The 5791-nt window shown below is 37.1% G+C and overlaps 1 pseudogene; it reads right to left on the bottom strand.

The window, feature by feature from the left end:
• Positions 1-258: 258 nt before the first annotated feature.
• LOC132058333 (trans-resveratrol di-O-methyltransferase-like) lies at positions 259-1510 on the bottom strand (annotated as a pseudogene).
• Positions 1511-5791: the final 4281 nt, after the last annotated feature.

Below are 5791 nucleotides of genomic sequence, written 5' to 3'. Positions count from 1 at the left end.
GTCGGACATCCTGAAAGATAATAACATAGACGAGAGCTTTATTTGAAGCACAAAAGCTAGCTTCCGTTTGTTTACTTGGCCAGTTTATGGCGCTGCATAACCAGAATTTGGCTCTGCTGCGCCGTTTGCTGGTTTGCCATTAGTTAGACTATGCACAACTGAAAACTAATTAAGGAGACATCGAGAGAAATGACTTGGGACAACTTATATATATTTTCTCAATCTTTTTTATTTGAACTTCTAGTGACATGAGTAGATTTAAGGGTAAAACTCAATAATAGATCTCAACCCCAATACAAGAATAATCTTATAGTCACTAAAGCCGGCATCAGAGAAGAGTTTTTCCCAATCTTGTTGACTTCTTTCCTTTCCGGAAGCGACAGCCATCATAAGCATGTCGAATGAAAGTTGGGTCAGCTCGTATGACTTGTGGTCTCCTTTCTGTAGGTTATGATCCATCAGTACCATGTCAATGATGATTAGCCTTCCTCCATTCTCCTTACATGGAATTGCTTCTTTACATTTCTTCAATATTTTGATACAATCTTCGTCGCTCCAGTCATGTAATATCCACTACTTGTCATTCATCAACATAAACCATTAATACAAGTTCGTTTATTGTTATAGTGATAAAAGTTCAGTAACTATTCATGAAACTACAAATTTACCTTCAGTAAAATTGCATCGGCAGAAGGTATGGACTTAAACATGTTTCCTGCGACATAGTTCAGGTTCTTGCTCGTTTCGCATCCTTCAGTTACATGGGGCAGATCGAAAGCAATGCAGGTTATTTCAGGAAATATGTCAGCAATATCGTTAGCGACGGTTCCAGTGCTGCCTCCAACGTCCACCAATGATTTCAATCCTTCAAAAACTCCCTTATCATTTTTTATCAACACGCTCATGACCAATCTGGCTTCACTAGCCATGGGTTCGTTAAATAAATGGTTAAACCTAGATTCAACCCCTGCATATTCAAAAAACGGCTTGCCATGAGCTGTCTCGAACGGAGTCGAGTCACCATTCTTGAACCATTCGTTGAGTGAGTGCGATGAATCCATTAAAATTGGATCTAAAATCATTTGAACAAAAGGCACCAAACTCAAAGGCTCATCTTTAAGGAGGAGACGTGAAGTTGGAGTAATTAAGTACATAACCTTCTTCTTTGTTAATCTTGGTTTGAATAAAGAAGCCTCCATGGATTAAAATACTCATGAGACGGTAAATACATTCCTGCCCTTTGGTTTTGCTGATAGGGAGGGCATTCACCAAATCAGAGAGCGTCATTGGTTGGCCATGGCTATGGATGATATCTGGAATTCCAAGTTGAATTGCACATTTGAGAGACATGGAGCTGATGTAATTGAATGTATGGTTCCATATATGTGCTTGAGCAACTAATACTTCTCTGGCTTCGGCTCCAATGTTATTATACGATTCCATTGTGAGAGATTATCTTTGAGATGCTTAGGGATGTGATAATGATCGAGGTCTATAAATATAATGAGAAGAAGAATGAGAGGACCCATCTTAGTTAGATCAAGAGGTCTACATTTATTCATAAAAAGATAATACAGAGTACATTAATCTTCTGTATTTTACAGCCTGTCGATATGGGCTTGTCCTGCTTTATCCTTACTTATGTGCCATTCCACATTGTTTCTTGCTGACAAAATTGTGCTTTCAGAAATATGGGCTCTGGAAGGGTAATCTGTCATTGGTTGACATCATCTTTTGTTGTCATGCAATCCATCATTTTCCTTCTCTGCTAAGCATATGCAATTAACAGGGAAAAGAGAGTACCAATTTGATTGTTCTTAAGAAAATTGTCAAATTATATCTGTCAAACAATAACCAATTGGCCCAAATATTAAAGATTTATACTAGTTGAATTAGATTACAAGCATAAATGCAAATTTGGAAGCGGCCCACATTACTGCAAAAACGGTGTTTACCTCTAAAGACAATATTCAAGTTTAATAAAGCTGAACAATTGCAGCATGTGTCCTAGTCTGGATGTTATAATATAAGAATACATGGATAAGTATGGATAATACAAAGTTTATTCTGGAGATTTATCTGATATCTATATTGGTCAAAGGTAGTAGATACTCAATGATATGTATATTCGAAGTGCATGCAAATGCATCAAGTCTCTTACTCAAAATTATCATCTGCTTCATAAACATATATATATGCCAAGAGGAGAAAGGATAACAAGAATAACTATATGATGTTGCATTATCAAGAAAGATATTCTAAGCTCTGTGAGGTTGGCTCCCCTCTTCTCTTCAGGCTCGGCCATAATCACATAAAAATCCCCTCCTAGACACCATGGTTCATCAATACTATTCCTCATACACAACTGCCCCACAAGTGTTTCCTTTTTGTGGAAGTGGACTTTGCATAGACAGCAGTCAAGTAACCGTTGCTATGGCCAGCACACTGATTGAAAAATATAGTAATCTTCTGTTCATCCATGTTAAAACTGGCCGCTTGTAGATTGTCCTCCAAAAGCACCAACTTTCTCCATTTCTGAAGCAATACAGTTTGTGCAAACCAGTGAATCTTTTATAGCCTTCAATCTTGTTCATATTGACAATGGGCTCCATGATGGTTCATATTACTCCAATTCTTGTATGCTAGGAAACTAACTGGTGCTGCAATTAGGACTTTCCTAGTCTAATCCTGGAACTTGACTATTACTTCTGGTTAATATGATCCTGGATACTCATAAAACTTCCTGGAAACTGCAAAAAGATATAAATGCCATCAAATATAAGGTCCAACAAACAGGTATCAGGGTGCAATACTGCTACAGGGAAGGTAATGAAGTTGCTGATTCACTCTGAAAACATCCTACCACCCCGTCAGCTGGAGAAATATACTTTGATCATGCTGAACTTCCAAGTCGCACAATAGGTGCTCTCACAATGGATAGGATGCAAGTCCCTTCCTTTAGAGTCAGAGCCGAGAAACACTCATTATGGTACTTCAAGCCACCATAAGTTACATCCATAGAGGTATTGCAGATCCTAATGTGATATCCTCTGAAGTACCTCTCTTTTGTTTGAATATTATGAATCCTACTTGTAGCAGGAATAAGACCAACAATAATTTCTTTTGTACTACTCTATTAGGAAGGTATTGATTTTATGTCCCCCCCAACTTTGTAATTTTCTTGATTGTTAATCTACACAAGGTAGGGGTGTAAGACTAATCCCTCACCATCACAAGAGGTGAAAGCCTGGGTGGATCATTTTTGAAAAAAAAAGTCTGTCTTGTAGATATTGATAAGATTTTCTAATCTGTTGTTAGCTTTTTTTGGCTCTAACTCCCCTAATATTCCAAAAAACAAAAAATTGTACTGATCATGGGATGATAGTGATAGAAAGATAAGTTTGAACTTGTGCCTCTAGACAGAGGGATGGATTTTTCTTTTTTGCTTTTCCAGCTTTTCTTTGTCTTCTTCTACCTCTGTTGACAGGGAAGAGACCTCCCTTATTCACAACCTCATCAAGGTGTCGATCAACAGGATTAGTAACATTATTAGGTTGTTTCTCAGATGTAACACCTTTTTGTTTTTTAATATGGTCAAAAGCTTCTCTAATTCACTTTCTGCTACTTCTTCATCTGAAGAGTAATCTTCTCTTCTATTATTTTGTTCAACATCTTACTTATTCAGTTCTACAAATAACTGAATTCCTTATTGATTCTTAACGCTGGAGCTTAGACTAGTAGAGACATTCTCACTTTCTCAGAGTTTTAATTTCCTCAAATATAGTGATGTTGTTCCTCAAATTTTGTTGATTACTGTCTCCTCTAATGTCTGTTTGGACTTTTTCCATTATCTGATCACCACTGCTCTCATCCTTGCTTTTGGAATTTCCTTCTTGGTGAATTTTTGGTTCTTATCTGAATTTGCTACTCAATGTATTGTTCAGATCTTTGTTGCTGTTGTTGTTCATTTGTATCCAGTTCACAATTATTCTTTCCTTTGCCATTGTTGTATATCTTTCCTGTAGTATATTTGTTGTTGCTTTCAGTCCCCCTGACTTTAAATGTCAATTCGTTCCTCTTTTGTTGCCTTCTTGTTGAACCTTTCAGTAATGATGGGATTGTCCTTGATCTTATTAGCAGCCTCTTGTGTTGTCTTTCCCTGCTACATTAACCTCACCAATTTCACTTTCTTGTGATTCCACTAATTTCTCTTGTGCTTGTACGGTGGTTTGAGGAACCACTTTGTCACCTTTTCCTTCCTCCACTTTAGTATGTTTTCTTCTGAAGTGTCTCAAAAATTTAGGCACATTTTCGTACTCTAGTTTCTGTGTGTAACCTTTCAAAGGATTTTGTTCATCTTCCAAGCCAACCCATACAAAATTAAGCTTAGGCTTAGTGAGGTCAACCTCTACCCTAACCTTTGCCATGCTAGGCCTTGTCCTCAGTCAGCGGCCATATCCATAGAAAGGGGAGTTCCTATAGGGTCAACAATTTATTTCACATAGTGCCATGCATGGCAATGGAAAGGCAATTCAGGTAAGAGCACCCAAACTAGAACAATAGGGAGGTCATCCGTTTTGAAATTTGGGCTCCATTTTTTCAGCCACATTAATTGTCCTTCGGTTTCTACGGAACACTTGTACCACACAGTTTTAGATTTATTCTCACTGGAGAAGTTAAGAAAAACAATTCGTAAATCAAATACTCCAAATCTTAACGTTACCTTTAACATGCAGGGCTGGAGCTACAATATTAGGTATGTGTTTAGAAGAATCTAGTAACTTTTGCTTAGATCCTTTATTTATATCTAATTGTAAAAATATTTAATTGTAAATCCAATAAGCCAATCAATCTATGAGTTTGGTGGTAAGTTCAAAATCCATAAACTTTAAATTCTAGCTCCGCCTTTATGCAGAGCAGTTGAGAAGATATATACCAAGATGCAGATATAGACTATACAAACTACATCCCTTCTTGCAATGATGATTGTGAAAAGCCTGCCCGAGACACAGATTATCAAGTAAAACTAGAGCTTTTACAAGAAGAGTCCGTGTTCGTGATTTTGTTCCAAATGACAGGGTTTGTCAATTGAGGTTAGACGAAGATTTTTGGCCTTGAGGATTACATCTAAACATGGAGTCCAGTTAAAGTTAGTATTATGATTTATGGGAATACGAATAAACAAAACAGCGAATTCAAGTAGAAGAGATAGAGCTGATGTGGTAAATAACTGGTTTCTGGATCAATTTTTCCCGCAAAAGGATGGAGAAATTGAAACCAATGTATATGTTTAAGAAAAGTAGTGGATTATAACAATACCTTCTGCATCACAGTATCAAGTGCCGGGGTGCGTATAATTACTTACATTAAGCAGAAACAGTAACAGGACAACTCTCCTTTGGCATGTCAGCTCAAATATTTGATCAAGCTGTATATATGGAGCCACCAAAAGTTGCATGCCAATAGAGTGTAGCCCTTTCACTATTTCCCTTATAAATTCAACATTATTATCATTCACCAATTCTCTTCTTTCTCATTTTTCTGCTTCTTGGTTCATCACAACAGAGATCTTTCAAGCTTTTATAGAGCATTACTTCTTGGTTTAAGAGATGGAATAAACCACTGGAGAATCGGCATATCCTGCGATTTATGCCGCGTGGCCTGTAGATATATATCTTCTTGCATTAGCAGGTTGTTGCTTTTGCTAGGGTCAGAAATTGCTGGTAACTTTTCTTATCTTTTTAAAATTCCATTTGATGAAAGCTATACTAGAAAAATATTTTCATCAGAT

Source organism: Lycium ferocissimum, chromosome 5, assembly GCF_029784015.1.
Source record: "Lycium ferocissimum isolate CSIRO_LF1 chromosome 5, AGI_CSIRO_Lferr_CH_V1, whole genome shotgun sequence".
Lineage (NCBI taxonomy): Eukaryota > Viridiplantae > Streptophyta > Magnoliopsida > Solanales > Solanaceae > Lycium > Lycium ferocissimum.
This window is presented reverse-complemented; position numbering and strand designations above follow the sequence as displayed.